Source organism: Triturus cristatus, chromosome 8 (assembly GCF_964204655.1).
Source record: "Triturus cristatus chromosome 8, aTriCri1.1, whole genome shotgun sequence".
NCBI lineage: Eukaryota > Metazoa > Chordata > Amphibia > Caudata > Salamandridae > Triturus > Triturus cristatus.
In genome coordinates, this window is record NC_140591.1 from 375,620,905 (window position 1) to 375,638,410 (window position 17,506).

Below are 17,506 nucleotides of genomic sequence, written 5' to 3' on the forward strand. Positions count from 1 at the left end.
TTCCCACTGCAGTACAGTGGGAAAGTTACCAGAGTCCTAAGGTCAGAAAAAGAGAGTAGGCAAAAACCAGGAGGACAAAAGGCGAAAAGTTTGGGGGAAATCCCCCTAAGAAGGCCTTGTCTAACAACAACATATTGTGCTTTCCGACTCTGAGTCAGTGCTGCTTCGAACTTGACTAAGGCCTCCCTTGATCCTCTTTGGCCATAGCCTTTACAGCAACTCTTCAAACTCCGATACTTCGCCCTTGCCTCAAGGAAGTGCCCAAACTCTCCACAATGTCTTTGTAACAAACTCTGATAATGCTGGGAACGATCTTGGACACTCCTACACCAATGAAAATTGCTATGAGGAACTTCAGGACAGCAGTGGCCTGGACATCTTGCCAGATACTGCAATAGTAACCACAACTGGTCCAACCACAGAAGAAAGCACCTCCTATACAATGCTATTTCCAAGGGCAGCCGAGGATCTTGACCTCCATTGAAGACTAATGTCTTCACTGAGGTGCTTTAAACTGGGTAAACAAATACTGAGCCCCTCTATCCATTTAATGAAGACCTTACAGACACCCTTCTTGGGGCCTGGGCAAGACCATGTTCCAGACCTCTGATTAACAGGCAAATAGCAAAATGCCATTGCCCAGCCTGGAATTACGTAGACATTTTGACTGCCCATTTCACACTATAGCCTGGTCGTGCAGGGTTCACTGACAACATTTTGAAGTTAAAATATAGAAGTAAAAAATATCGATGTAAAAAAATAGAATGCAAAAATATCGACTCCCTATACTTAAACAGGTAAGTACCAAAATATCGAAAAAATATATAAATGTAAAAAATATAGTTGTACAAAATATGGAATCATCTATATATATATATGTTACAGTCAAAGTGTGAAATCCCGCATTCTATAGAATGCCTAGGTAATGTATAGAATGCCTGAAAATGCCTGAAAATCGAACGTCAAAGTATGAAATGATTAATATTTTATACATTGCCTAGGCATTGTATACTTTGCCGGATTGTCTGCCGGCAAAGTATACAATACGCCTAATCCTGCAATTTTATTCCCGCCCGGCAATGTGTGAAATCCGCCATTCTATAGAATGGCTAGGTAATGTATAGAATGCCTGAAAATCGAACTTCAAAGTATGAAATGATTGATATTTTATACATTGCCTAGGCATTGTATACTTTGCCGGATTGTCTGCCGGCAAAGTATATAATAGACCTAATCCCAGAGACAGCACAAGTTATCAGCCAGCGAGGGGCAGAGACAGCATAAGTTATCAGCAAGCGAGGGGCAGAGACAGCACAAGTTGCCAGCAAGCGAGGGGCAGAGACAGCACAAGTACTGCCTAGGAATCTCATCTTGTGCCCTTTTAACACTTTGCGTAAACGGTACTGGTCATTCTGTATAATGGATTTGGGAAAAAGGGGGTGGTGATGGACAGAGTTTCTGAATGATGCAGAATACTCTTACCAAGTCAAGAGATCATGGTTTTAATCCATCACCGTTTTTTAGCTCACTGCACCATCCCAGCTCAGAACCTGGCTACATGCAAATTAGTCTGTACCTGTCCCAGTGCATGATGGGAACAGGGCAAACCAAACTACCAAGCCAATTCTTATACTGGGAAGGAAACAAGCTTCCGGGGACCGGTTTCTGGCATCACAGCCTTCGTCGGCCCGGCTTGCCTGAATCCTGATGGTGCAATGAGCAAGGGACTCACGTCTGAGCATACCCTCCCACACTGAGTGTGGATAAAATCGATTTGGGAAAAAGGGGGTGGTGATGGACAGAGTTTCTGAATGATGCAGAATACTCTTACCAAGTCAAGAGATCATGGTTTTAATCCATCACCGTTTTTTAGCTCACTGCACCATCCCAGCTCAGAACCTGGCTACATGCAAATTAGTCTGTACCTGTCCCAGTGCATGATGGGAACAGGGCAAACCAAACTACCAAGCCAATTCTTATACTGGGAAGGAAACAAGCTTCCGGGGACCGGTTTCTGGCATCACAGCCTTCGTTGGCCCGGCTTGCCTGAATCCTGATGGTGCAATGAGCAAGGGACTCATGTCTGAGCATACCCTCCCACACTGAGTGTGGATAAAATCGATTTGGGAAAAAGGGGGTGGTGATGGACAGAGTTTCTGAATGATGCAGAATACTCTTACCAAGTCAAGAGATCATGGTTTTAATCCATCACCGTTTTTTAGCTCACTGCACCATCCCAGCTCAGAACCTGGCTACATGCAAATTAGTCTGTACCTGTCCCAGTGCATGATGGGAACAGGGCAAACCAAACTACCAAGCCAATTCTTATACTGGGAAGGAAACAAGCTTCCGGGGACCGGTTTCTGTATAGAATGCCTAGGAAAAGTATGTAACATTTTCACCAAAAACATATTTCCTAGTTTGCCTCTAAACCATCAGGCATTCTATACATTACCTAGGCATTCTATACAATACCGGGATTTCACACTTTGCCGAATGCCTAGGAATCTCATCTTGTGGCCTTTTAACACTTTGCGTAAATGGTACTGGTCATTCTGTATAATGCCTAGGAATTGTATAGAGTGACCACTGCGCCCTCGGCCTGGTCGCCCCCACACCTCCCGCCTGCTCCTTACCTGCTGAGCCTCCTGCTGCCACCTGCTGCCTGAGCCACCACAGGGCCGCCGAGCGCTGCCCCAGCCGCCACAGGGCTGCCGAGCGGCGCCCCAGCCACCTCAGAGCCACCGCCGAGCCCCCAGGTTTCCCGCCGCTACCAACGAGACCCCGCCCCCCCGCCCGCCGATTGGGTCCCGCGCTCCCCGCTTCCCCGCAGACCCTCCCTCCCGGCTCCCCTCTTATGACGCCCCCAGAGCGACCGCGCAGCGGACGCGCGCAGCGGGAGCACCGATTGAGCGCCGAAGGTGCGCCAAAGGTAAGCCCGTCTGCGCCCGTCCGTGCCTGGACCGCGCCCAGCGCCAGAACCCCTGGCCCCCGCAGAGGCCACCCCACCCGCCGGACTTACGATGCCGCCACCCTCAACGCACTCAACACCGGCCGAACCCCCGGGTGCTACCGAGCCACTCCGAGACGCACCCACGGACCCTTCACCTGCCAGTCCTGCAAGTTCTCCTGCATCCGGACCTGCACTGCTTCAGCACCCACCAAACGGAACACCAGCAGCAACCACCTCAAGTGCATCCTGCTCAACACCCGCTCCGTCCACAGACACGCCGTTCAACTCTGGAACCTCCTCGACAACACAGCTCCTGACGTTGCCTTCCTCACGGAAACCTGGATGAACGACTCCTCAGCGCCCGACATCGCCATCGCCATCCCAGAGGGCTACAAGATCTTCCGGAGAGACCGCGACAACCAGACTGGAGGAGGCATCGCCATCATCCACAGGGACACCATCCGTATCTCGACCAACGCCGACGACACCCTGAGAACCGCCGAACACCTGCACTTCCAGATCCACACCGACCCCAAGACCACCCTCAGAGGCACCCTGATCTACCGACCCCCGGGACCACGCACTCAATTCAGCGAAGACATCGCCGACTTCATCAGCCCGCACGCCCTCCCCTCCGCTGACTATATCCTCCTCGGGGACATCAACTTCCACCTGGAGAACAACAACGACCGCAACACCACCACCCTGCTTGACAACCTCGCCACCCTCGGACTCAAGCAGCTGGTGACCACCCCCACCCACCTCGCCGGACACACACTCGACGCCGTCTTCTCGTCCAGCAAAGACATCTCCTTCAGCCACGCCACTGGACTCCACTGGACGGACCACAGCTGCATCCACTTCACCTTCAAAAGAACCACGGTCCACCACCACCAGCAACAGGCTGCACGAAGAAGCTGGAGCAAGATCACAGCCGAACAACTCGCCGCATCCCTGAGCCAGCACCCTCCCGCCAGCTCATCGAACCCCAGCCAAGCCGCCGACAACCTCACGAAATGGATCTCCACCTGCGTGGACGAGCTCGCCCCTCTGAGGACCCCGCCCAGCAGACCCGGAAGCAAGAAGGCCCCGTGGTTCACCGACGAACTCAAGAGCTCCAAGAAGAACTGCCGTGACCTCGAGAAAGCCTGGAGAAGAGACCCAATGCCGGACAACATGACTACCCTCAAGCTCGCCACCCGAATGCACCATCAACTGATCCACCTTACCAAGAAAACAGCATTCAAGGACCGGCTGGACAACAACGCACACAACAGCAAGGAACTCTTCAACATCATCAGAGAGCTCTCCAACCCCAACGCCGGAACCAACGACATCACCCCATCGCAAGACCTCTGCAACTCCCTCGCCTCCTACTTCCACAACAAGATCGCTGACATACACAACAGCTTCAGAACACAACCAACGCTCCCCACAACCAAACCAACTCCCCCCACCACCACCCTCAACGCCTGGACACCGATCAACCTCGAAGACACCATCAGCACGATGAACTCCATCCACTCCGGATCCCCAACCGACCCCTGCCCTCACCACATCTTCAACAAGGCCGACGCTGTCATCGCACCCCACCTGCGGGACATCATCAACACCTCCCTCGACACCGCCACCTTCCCTGAGAGCTGGAAGCACGCCAAACTCAGCGCTCTACTAAAGAAACCAACGGTGGACCCCACCGAACTCAAGAACTACCGCCCCATCTCGCTCCTCCCGTTTCCAGCCAAACTCATCGAGAAGACCGTCAACAAGCAACTGGCAGCCTTCCTCGAGACGACTGGTTCCCTCGACCCATCCCAGTCAGGCTTCCGGGCCAACCACAGCACCGAGACCGCCCTCATCGCTGCCACCGACGACATCCGAACCCTGCTGGACAACGGAGAAACAGCGGCCCTCATCCTCCTGGACCTCTCCGCGGCATTCGACACTGTCTGCCACCGCACCCTAGTGCAGAGCCTCAGCAACGTCGGAATCAAGGAGAAGGCACTGGAATGGATCATCTCCTTCCTCACCGGAAGGACACAGAGAGTCCGCCTGCCCCCGTTCAGATCAGAAGCCACGGAAGTCATCTGCGGCGTCCCTCAGGGCTCCTCGCTCAGCCCCACCCTCTTCAATATCTACATGAGCCCCCTTGCGGCCATCGCACGCCAACACAACCTGAACATCATCTCCTACGCCGATGACACCCAGCTGATCCTCTCCCTGACCAACGACCCCGCCACCGCCAGAGCCAACCTACACGAAGGGATGAAAAACGTGGCCGAGTGGATGACGACCAGCCGCCTGAAACTGAACACAGACAAGACGGAAGTCCTCATCCTGAGCTCCTCACCCTCCACCTAGGACAACTCCTGGTGGCCCCCCGCCCTGGGCAACGCACCCAAACCGACAGACCACGCACGCAACCTGGGCTTCATCCTGGACTCCTCCCTCTCCATGACCAGACAAGTCAACGCCGTCTCCTCGTCCTGTTTCAACATCCTGCGCATGCTACGTAAGATCTTCCGGTGGATCCCCACCGAGACCAGGAAGACGGTCACCCAGGCCCTCGTCACCAGTCGACTGGACTACGGCAACGCCCTCTACGCCGGTACCACCGCCAAGCTCCAGAAGAGACTCCAGCGGATCCAGAACGCCTCGGCGAGACTCATCCTCGACGTCCCCAGACGAAGCCACATCTCCAGACACCTGAGAGACCTGCACTGGCTCCCGATCAACAAAAGAATCACCTTCCAGCTCCTCACCCACGCGCACAAAGCCCTACACAACCAAGGCCCGACCTACCACAACAGCCGCCTCAACTTCTACGCTCCCAAACGCCACCTCCGCTCGACCAGTCACGCCCTCGCCGCCGTCCCCCGCATCCACAGAGCGACAACAGGAGGAAGATCCTTCTCCCACCTGGCCGCCAAGACTTGGAACGCCCTCCCGACCGACCTACGCCTGACCCAAGACCACCTCTCCTTCAGGAAGAAGCTCAAGACCTGGTTGTTCGAGCAGTAGCGGACCCCCCCCCCCCCAAGCGCCTTGAGACCCTCCGGGTGAGTAGTGCGCGTTATAAATGCCTATGATTGATTGATTGATTGATTATAGAATGCCTAGGAAAAGTATGTAACATTTTCACAAAAAACTTATATTTCATAGTTTGCCGAAAACCATCAGGCATTCTATACATTACCTAGGCATTCTATACAATACCGGGATTTCACACTTTGACTGTAACATATATAATATATAAATATTAAATATGTTAAATAATTGGACGAATATAAAAAAATAAAGTAGTTTTAATATATATTTTAAAAAATATGATAAATAAACGTAATTAAAAACGTTAAACACATACATAATAATTAAGATAGATTTCCTGTGAAACAATTAATACACTATTAATCTTAATTTAGTTTATAATTTTAAAATGATATAAAAAATTACAAATATATATATATATATATATATATATATATATATATATATATATATATATATATACCAATAACATAAAATCTAATATAAAACATCCTATTATAAGTTAAAACATTAAACTATTTATTTCCCACTCCAGTGAGTGCAACAGTAGGGAGAGTGTTGGATAGCGGAAGGGTACACATTATTATTCCCACTCCAGTGAGCTCAACAGTAGGGAAAGAGTTGGATAGCGGAGGGGTAGAAATTACTATTCCAACTCCAGTCAGTGCAACAGTAGGGAAAGCGTTGGATAGCGGAGGGGTAAAAATGACTATTCCCACTACAGTGAGTGCAACAGTAGGGAAAGCGTTGGATAGCGGAAGGGTAAAAAATATTATTCCCACCCCAGTGCGTGCAACAGTAGGAAAACCGTTGGACAGCGGAGGGGTAGAAATTACTATTCCCACTCCAGGGAGTGCAACAGTAGGGAAACTGTTGGATAGCGGAGGGGTAAAAATTACTATTCCCACTCCAGTGAGTGCAACAGTAGGGAAAGTGTTAGATAGCGGAGGGGTAAAATTTACTTTTACAACTCCAGTGAGTGCAACAGTAGGGAAAGTGTTGGATAGCGGAGGGGTAAAAATCACTATTGCCACTCCAGTGAGTGCAACAGTAGGGAAAGTGTTGGATAGCGGAGGGGTAAAAATTACTATTCCCTCTCCAGTGAGTGCAACAGTAAGGAAAGTGTTGAATAGCGAAGGGGTAAAAATTACTATTCCCACTCCAATAAATGTAAAAGTAGGGAAAGTGTTGGATAGCGGAGGGGTAAAAATTACTATTGCCCCTGCAGTGAGTGCAACGGTAGAGAAATTGTTGGATTTCAGAGGAGTAACAATTAATATTCTCACTCCAGGGTGCCGATTCGGATCCTGTACAACCCAGGTACGAATGGTCGTACGGAGCGTATTCTCCGTCCGACTCGTACCCGGGAAAACCACCTTACAAACCCGCAAGTACGATTCGTACACAAATACCATTTCCGTACGAGTCGTACAAAACACCGACCGGCTTAAAAATACCCACAATTCCGATCCGGGACATCGCGTACGTGACGTCCGGACGGAGTCAGGCAGCGTTTTACGGACCAGCAAGTACGATCCGTGCCTACGTCACTCCGCACCGCACATTTTTTACGGCAGCCAAAAACTCCCGGGAAATTGAGGACGACGCGAAGAAGGAGCACTGGTACGCGACGGACAGCCATGGACCCCATTCTACGTATCATCCCGGCCCTCCTAACATACGACCTGGTGCACAGAAACCGCCGCAGACGCCGCAGAAGGTCAGAACAACACCCAGAGGCAAATGGGGGGGGGGGCCAGGGGCAGGAAACATAACCCCCACCCAATTTAAAACATATATATCCTGCCCATAAATTACCTCCTGGGTCTGGTCACTTCGGGGGGCGTGTCCACCAATCCCTACGTACTGCCACAACGGAAGTGGACGCGTACTTGTCACCACTACAATGGTGGTACGGGCCGTACCCACGCCCCTCAGAGCGTGGGTATGGTCCGTACCACCATTGTAGTGGTGACGTAGGGGTACGCGTGGTACGGCCCGTACCCATGCCCTCAGAGTGTGTGTACGGGCTGTACCACGCATACCCCTACGTCACCACTACAATGGTGGTACTGACCGTACCCACGCTCTGAGGGCATGGGTACGGCCCGTACCACGCGTACCCCTACGTCACCACTACAATGGTGGTACGGACCATACCCACGCTCTGAGGGGCGTGGGTATGGCCCGTACCACCATTGTAGTGGTGACGGGTACGCGTCCACTTCCGTTGTGGCAGTACGTAGGGATTGGTGGACACACCCCCCCGAAGTGACCAGACCCTGGAGGTAATTTATGGGCAGGATATAAATGTACGTCACCACTACAATGGTGGTAAGGACCGTACCCAGGCTCTGGGGGCGTGGTTACGGCCCGTACCACCATTGTATTGGTGACATAGGGGTACGCGTGGAACTGACCATACCCACGCTCTGAGGGCATGGGTACGGGTCGTACCATGCGTACCCCTACGTCACCACTACAATGGTGGTACGGACCGTACCCACACTCTGGGGGGCGTGGGTACGGCCCGTACCACCATTGTAGTGGTGATGTAGGGGTACGCATGGTACGGACCGTACCCACGCTCTGTGGGGCGTGGGTACGGCCCGTACCACCATTATAGTGGTGACGTAGGGGTACGTGTGGAACTGACCGTACCCACGCTCGGAGGGCATGGGTACGGGCCGTACCACGCGTACCCCTACATCTCCACCACAATGGTGGTACGGACCGTACCCATGCTCTGGGGCGCGTGGGTACGGCCCGTACCATCATTGTAGTGATGATGTAGGGGTACGCGTGGTACGGACCGTACACAGGCCCCCACACACCCTATGAATGCAGGGGTACGGTCTGTCTCACCCGTACCCCTACGGCACCAGTACATTATGGATACAAGGCGTACACACGCCACAAATGTCGGACTATGGCCTGGTGCAGCATATTAGCAGTAAATTTTGGGGGGGGGGGTGTATGCCCAGGACAGCAGTGTACTGCACCAAGGGGATGGATGGTGGGTGGGTGGCTGCAGAGGAGTCCCAGCAGTGTCCAGACATATGAGGGGTGGGTGCAGAGGAGTCCCAGCAGTGTCCAGACATATGAGGAGTGGGTGCATATCACTACCAGCAGTGGACAGAGACATATGAGGGGTGGGTGCAGAGGAGTCCCAGCAGTGTCCAGACATATGAGGGGTGGGTGCAGAGGACTCCCAGCAGTGCACAGACATATAAGCAGTGGGTGCAGAGGACTCCCAGCAGTGTACAGACATTTGAGGAGTGGGTGCATATCACTACCAGCAGTGGGCAGAGACATGGGGGTGTGTACATCATCCTCAGATGACCACAACTCCATGGGTGTATGAACGCATCCCCAATGTGCGACTATGTTGAGAGTGCCATAACAACAAATCACTGACAGCAGTGTCCCACTCTCATGAGGATGGATGTCTTTCCCCCACTGCATGACACACCACATGTGGGTGTGAGGACAAATGACACATGCATACCCACCCCTGGCTGATGCAGCACAACACACTTACTGAGATCATGTCACAAGACTGTATAGTTATGTTAAAGCCCACTAAACTAAGAGAGCCAAAGGGAACACACACTGTCACGCACATTCTAGGACTGATAGGAATGTACAGGTGCTGGGACAGCCACCAAGTTGTTGTCTCCCATGGAAGGAATAGGGTGGACTTCCCACAGATACAATGCCCACAATTGTGAGTCAAGTGAACAAATACCCTGCAGAACAAGTACCATATGTGTGCTAGGCTGGGAATACACACATGCATAGTGTGCAAAAGGGACAATTTCCACATGAAGGCATGGCAACATACTCAATACACAAGTACAGTGACTACCAAGGATGGCACAGACGATGCAGCCGTAGACATTGCTGAGCAGGCATGGCCATAGTAGAAGGGATCCGTCACCCACCAAGGAAATGTAGACACAGGTCAGCACAACAATTGTGCAACTCCCTGCAGGGAAGATGTCAGGTGCCACAGAGGAAGGAACACTCCTTGGGACAATGTCTCCAAACACAAAGAGCATACACGACCAAAGAATCTTTTCAAAGACCTTGTGATGGCACGCAGATACCAGGGTCCACACCATGAGCAGTAGATTACAACATTTCCCAGACACCTAACACATGATCACCACCCCAACTCATGGAGCATCAGCACCAACATCAATACCTGCAAAGCAATCATGTTCAAAGGAAAAACAAAATGTTTTATTCAGCATTAAAATAAAAGGTATAAAAGGACACTATTTACAAAGGCCATTGGCCAGTCCAGATGCAAAGTCCTGGGGGGACGACACATGTCCACGCATCTCCCCGAGCTTGCCTGCACATTCTAAACCTCTGGTTCATCCACTCGGGGGGGGGGCATCATGTGGGGAAGGACCAGGCACCGCAGGGACAGGAGGGGGAAGGGTAGGTGTTGTGGGTGCAGGGACGGACGACTCCACCACAGGGGGTGGGGCAGCGCCAAAGGTGGAGGTTAGCATGGCGCTCACACGTCCGCAAGCTCGTCCAGCGACTCCCCTGCACCCGAAGGAACCACAGGCCCCAAGGAGGGGGGGGGGGTCGGAGGGATGGGTTGCAGCGCTCCTGGGGGAGGTGGTGGACAGGGGGGGGACTCAACTCCCCTACCCAAGGAGTGCCTTGTCCGTTTGCGTGATGGTAAACCAGTGGGGCAGAGGCCCAGCACAGCCAAGTATGTCTCCTTCTCAGACTGTGGGGCAGGGGAGCCTAGGGGGGTGACATTGGAGGGACTGGGGAGGGAGGCATGCGGACTCCGACTGTGGCTGCATGTCTGCCTGTGTGCCCTAGACCCAGTGGGTGTGCCTTCTTCCCCCTGAGTGTGTGTGACAGGAGGTGTGCGCTTGCCCTTCCCTGTTGGTGTGCTGCCTGTGTCTGGTGGGGTGCGTGCCTGGGAATGTGTGGGTGTGCTTGGGACAGGCATGGGAGTGGGAAGTGTGGATGGTGCAGGGGTAGGTGGGGGGACGAAGCGCTGCAGGAGACTCACTGCTGCCGTCATGGACCTCAGCAACATCCGTTGGTCAGACATCGCTGATGACATGCCCTCCATGTACGACACCATCTGTGTCAGCAGTCTGGTGTGGCCATGGAGGACAGTCAGGATCGATGTGTTCCCAACCTGCAACTGCCGCTGAATGTCCACAGACTCATCAAGAACTCCTAAATGTACTCAACATCACATCGTGAGGCTGACCACACATATTTGTGACAAACAACCATCAACAGATAGTTGTGCATAGACACACAGGCACTGCCTAGTGTGAGGATGCACAAGCCTAATGGGGTCACCCTGTACAGTGGACACATGTAGCACACTTTACGTAAATACAAATGAGGCCATGGAACAATGCCACAGAGGCCAACCTATGCTGAACACACAGAGAATGGGCACAGTGTTTGATGCCACACATGATTCCTATGAAAAGGTGTCTCAGGGGACTGTAGTGGGCACACTGCTCCATGGTCCTGGAATGATCTGACTGTGACAGGAGCAACCGTCCCGGCACTATACATATCTCCCACTCATGCACATCATGTCTGAGGCCACTACATCCGTCATGCATGCTGCAAGTCTGTTTATTTGAAACCTCACACTCCTATGTTGAGACTCAGGACAGTGCCAACAATTATGGACCCCCAAATGAGTGAACAGGACAGGGCACAGGCAAGGTACCAACACATGTCACAGACCAACCCCACACATGATGCTGAAATCAGTGTGCACCTAGATTAACTTGCAGCCTAGATGACCATGTCCAATAGTGATTACACACAGACCAGGGAACACATGTCAAGGAGGGGAAGGGAGGAAGAACAGCACCGGTTGACTTGAGGGAACAGGATATGCACTGCACATATAAACCCTGGCAGTGTATCCAATCGACTGAGCACTTCTAAAAGCTGGTGACACACAACAAACACACATGTACCTACCCCCTTCCTGCTGCTGCATCTCCTGTAACCGCCTTTCCATCTCAGGGAAGACCACCGCCAGGACACGCTTCATTTGGTGGGTCAGGCGCCGGCGCCCGCCGTGCTTGCGTGGTGGTGAGTCTTTCAGCAGGACCCGGGCGATCCTCCTGGTCCAGCATCGGATGTCCTGCCAGCGTTTCCTCACTTGGGGCAGGCGCCGACTGCGACCCTCCACCGAGATCACGGCCCTGATGGCCCACTTCCAAATCTTCCCCTTCTCGTAGGCGGTTACCTGTGAGGATGACAAAGTGAGACTACATCACTACACCTGCTCCATGTCACAGCGACACACATTTGAACATCTTTGATTTGTTGAACAGGGCATAGTATGCTGCCAACTAATAGCACCTTTGTCATAGGGACATTCGCATCTGTGTAAGCCCCAATGCACTACATGGCATTGAAAGTACACAGGTGGCATGAGGGGTTCGACACTAGGGGTGGGCGGAATTTGCGGAATTAACCTTCGCAAATTATCGCGAGAATGTTTAAAATTATCGCAAACAAGCAGAAATATCGCGAAGATGCGGAAGTTTTTTTCCGGCATGTTCGCGAGATTTTCTGCATGGTTGCGGGTCGCCAACTTACCCATGTGGTTGCTTGCGGGCGCGGCCATCTTGTTTTGAGTTGTTCTCGCGGTGCATGATCGCGAGAAGAAAGACGTGATCGCGCGACGCATGACGTCACTGCGGGCGCGAACTGTCGCGAGACAGCGCAAATGGCTAAAAACAATACAACATCTCATGGAGAACGCGACCGGATCAAGAAAACTTGTCGGCGAACGCAGGGATTCAGGTAAGGCGATCGCGCGCGCGCGAGAATGTATCATTTTACAGCGCGAGCAAGAAACAAATTATCGCCAAGCTGCGGAAACCGGAATTTTTGACATTTTCGCGCTCTCCGCGGAACGCAAAAATGTCAAATTATCGCAATTTCCGCGAACGGAACGAAATTTTTGCCCAGGCCTATTCGACACACTCCCTGATCATGGCACACACTGTGCATCACAAGCAACACAAGGCTGATGGACAGCACCTCCAAGCAGTCACATGCCCCAGGCCACTGACGCAACCTCAGCAGAGTACACAGACACACACAGGCACAGATCATTCACCTGCCATTGGCAACAGCGGATACAAACATCACTCTGCACATGTGCCACTTGCCTGGGGGTTGTCACAGGCGTGGGGCCAGCTCAGCAAGTCAGACACAGAGCACGGCTTACTTCTCACATCAGATGGGTAGAGCAGTTGCCTCCTCCATGCAGCTGTGGTCCAACACTCCACATACACACTCACCCACATGACAAGGAACTTTCACACACATCCAGGGGGCGTACACATCATTCGGACACTCTCACCACAGCTCCACTCAACTCACACACATCTGTGGGTACAGTCACCTGTCACACCGGGGGGACCACTGAATCACCTGAGGACTATAGAACAAGAATGCCCAAGAGGATTAGCCACGCTGAATGTGCCATGCACCATGCAGTGAATGTCACAGTAAGCACAATGCAAGTGAGGAGTGCATACATGAACCACATCATGCTCTGCATTAGAGACATAAGCCATTCCCCCCCCCCCCCCCCAGGGACCCTCTCTAAACAACATTGCATGTCTGTCACACCTGGACACAATGCCAGAAGTGAAAGTCACAAAAAAGGTGCACAGTCAAAGCTAGTGGGGTCAGCACTCACCTGCACCCCTGGTCTCCCATACAGGCTGGGGTACTGTGGGAGGATGACGTCCAGCAACGCCTCATTCTCCTCTTGGGTGAAAGGCTGGGCCCTCTCCACAGACCTGGACATGGTGCCAGAGGAAGCAATGACAGCAGCAGTGGTGTTGAATGAAAGGTTGTACAGGCAAGTGCCCTCTCATGGGTTCAGCCTGACTTATATCTGCCTTGCTGGCCTATTTCATTTACAGGAGTACAGAGTGATTGGTCAGACTCATTTGCATCCTACGTTTCCTCCAATCCCTTTAAACAGCCACCAGTGACAGCATTAGCATCTTTCAAATTTTCAGCAGCATGTCAAGTCAACAACCACTTTGCAACAATGTATAATGTGGCCAACTGCTTTTTCCAGCCCACATGAGGGAAAAGTTTGATCTTGAAACTCGGTATCCATGACAACCAGCATGCATTTAGGCCATACGACTTGTCCCTTATGTGTCCCCATTGTAATTTTCAAATCCCCACACAGGTATGGTGCGTTTCACACGTACCCCTAGGGCACCACTTCTATAGTGATACGGCCCGTACACGCGTGTGTACGGGTCGTATCCCTATAGTAGTGTTGCCGTAGGTGTACGCCATAGTGATACGACCCGTACACACATGTGTACGGGTCGTATCCCTATAGTACTGTTGCCGTAGGTGTACGCCATAGTGATACGACCCGTACACGTGCGTGTATGGGTCATATCCCTATAGTAGCGTTGGCGTAGGTGTACGCCATAGTGATACGGCCCGTACACGCGCGTGTATGGTTCGTATCCCTATAGTAGCGTTGGCGTAGGTGTATGCCATAGTGATACGGCCCGTACACGCGCGTGTACGGGTCGTATCCCTATAGTAGCGTTGGTGTAGGTGTACGCCATAGTGATACGGCCCGTACACGCGCTTGTACGGGTCATATCCCTATAGTAGCGTTGGCGTAGGTGTACGCCATAGTGATACGGCCCGTACACGCGCGTTTACGGGTCATATCCCTATAGTAGCGTTGGCGTAGGTATACGCCATAGTGATACGACCCGTACACACGCGTGTACGGGCCGTATCACTATGGTGTACACCTACGCCAACGCTACTATAGGGATACGACCAGTACACATGTGTGTACGGGTTGTATCACTATGACGTACACCTACGCCAACACTACTATGGGGATAGGACCAGTGTGTACCTAGGTGTACACACTGGTCGTACACGTACGTGTACTACCGTAGTACACGTAAGTGTACACACTGGTCGTACACGTACGTGTGTACAGTCCGTACACACACGCGTACTCCTACCCAACCCCAATATGGTGATACGACCACACACACGCCCTCAGAGCGTGTGTACGGTGTTTTTCACAGCTTACACTGGTGATAGGAGGCGCACACGAAAGGATTGGAGGTGTCAGACTCACACAAGGCTGTACATCAAGTCATTGTCAGTGCAGTCCTTCATGTGCAGGGCCTAGGTGTGTCAGGCAGTGATGTGGCACATGTCTCCTCATGTTTTAGCACAATAGATGTGTGGTGACCTGTGTACATTTCAGTTCATTTTCACTTTTTTGGAAGTTTTTCAAAGCACAACTAGCATGACACTGGGTTTATTTCTCATATTGCTCCAGTTTGAAACAGACCAGTAGTGTTTCCGCATTGGATACAGCCTTGTTGCACCCTGTATTGTATTGTTATCTATTCACGTTTCATTCAGTCATGTCTTGAATTCCAAGGTTTGAAATGTATTCCTGTATTTTTTCAACAGCTGCCCCTGAAGAAGGGATGTACAACATCCCGAAATGCATTGGATTTTCTCGCGAACTGACGACTAAGTTCTCTGCCTTAGTGCAGATATTCTGATTTCATTCATGTGGATTTCTTTTTGAGCTACTTTTCAATCATTGTCTTGTATATCTCAATGTCTCTTATGTGATTGAATGACAAATACAGCTTTATTATAAATTACCGTGATTTAACGGACTGTCAAACTGTCACATTATTCAGACCGTTCATTGCTTTGGTTAAGTTTTGTTTTTATAGCAGTTAATATGTCGTAATTGTGTAGTACATTCATCCAGCAGTGCACTCAGTATACTGGTGTACACACACCAGCAGTTTCTTCTTCTCGACCTGTGTACACATGTCATGTGTGATGGGGCACTATGTTGCACACTTCCCCTTCACACTTTGCACATGTGTGCACGTAGTACAAATGTGTCAAGCACTGCATCACTGGTATGGCACAGTCACCTACACCCGCAACTGTCCCCTGATGCCAGGTACACGGATAATTACACCTGACATCTAACTACCAGCGTGCCACGATGTGACTATGTCATGTGTGTGTCATGTGTTCCCATGAGCTTGCTGTTGGTGTTCCGTCTACTGCATCTTCCATCTGTGTGTAGATGGGCATGGCACACAATTACGCACAACATGCCACATGTTGAATCCCACGTAACGTTTGTCTGTATGCATCGAACATGGTATTTCGACCTGAGGACATATCTGCGTTGTCTCAATGTCTGTGTTATCAGTTTTGACATGTGCCCCTTCATGGCAATGTGTGTGATCTGTACTTTTTAAATGACATGTGACCTGTGCGTCTAGCTTGCCGCCAGCTGTCTGTATGAGATAACATCCTTCGAATGCAGATATGTGGATGTATGTCACTCCTGTAATGTGTCTGGTTGTTCACTTACACTGGCCCACAGCTAGTTTCATGGCATGTCATGTAGACCTTGACAATCAACGTTTGTAGCTGGCTCTTCGTAGGAGTATCACCTGGCTGGCATACGTGTCCTGGATGTATTGCACAGACCAGACTCTGTATTTAGCAGATGTGTATTAGCTGTTGAACATGTGCTCAGTTCATTGACATTGGCGTTGTAATGTACTCACTCTTCGTTATTCCTTCAAAATGTCTGCAGGGCACCACCTCTCCCACGACCAATACCAGACTTGGGTGCCATGAGGGAACGTGACTGCATACGACGCTACCGCTTCTCGCAAGAGTTGATTGAGCACTTGACCGCCCTGCTGGAACCACAACTCCAACCGCTACACAGGTATCCTACTGCGCTGAGCCCCAAGATGAAGGTGATGGCAGCCCTACATTTTTTTGCCACCGGTACGTTTCAATTCACCATAGCTGATGTTGGTGGCATGTCCCAGACCATGTTCATCCGTGTCCTGCATGATGTTTTAGAAGCCATGTTGGAGCACCTGGATGAATTCATCCATTTTCTGACTCGTGAGCAGTTGACAGGTATCAAGGGTGAGTTCTATGCCCTGGGAGGGATGCCCCATGTAATTGGGTCCATTGATGGGACACATGTGGCTTTGGTACCACCACAGGCACAGGAGGTAGCCTATCAAAACCGAAAACATTATCACTCCATTAATGCCCTTGTGGTGTGTCTTCCTAACATGCTGATTTCCCATGTCTGTGCACGTTTTCCAGGGTCAGCACACGATGCCTACATCATGAGGCGTAGCAGGGTGCCAGAAATGATGCTGTGGCTGCACAACGAACGAGCATGTCTTGTTGGTGGGTATACTCTTTTTGTCCTGTATTTAGCGGTATCTTTGTATGTTACGGCATCTCCTCACCCACTTCTTTACTTGATGTTTCCATGTAGGGGACTTTGGCTATCCCAACATGCCATGGCTGATGACGCCTCTCCGCAACCCCAGAACAGCTGCAGATCACCGTTACAACAACGCCCATGGGCAGACCAGGCGAGTGATTGAG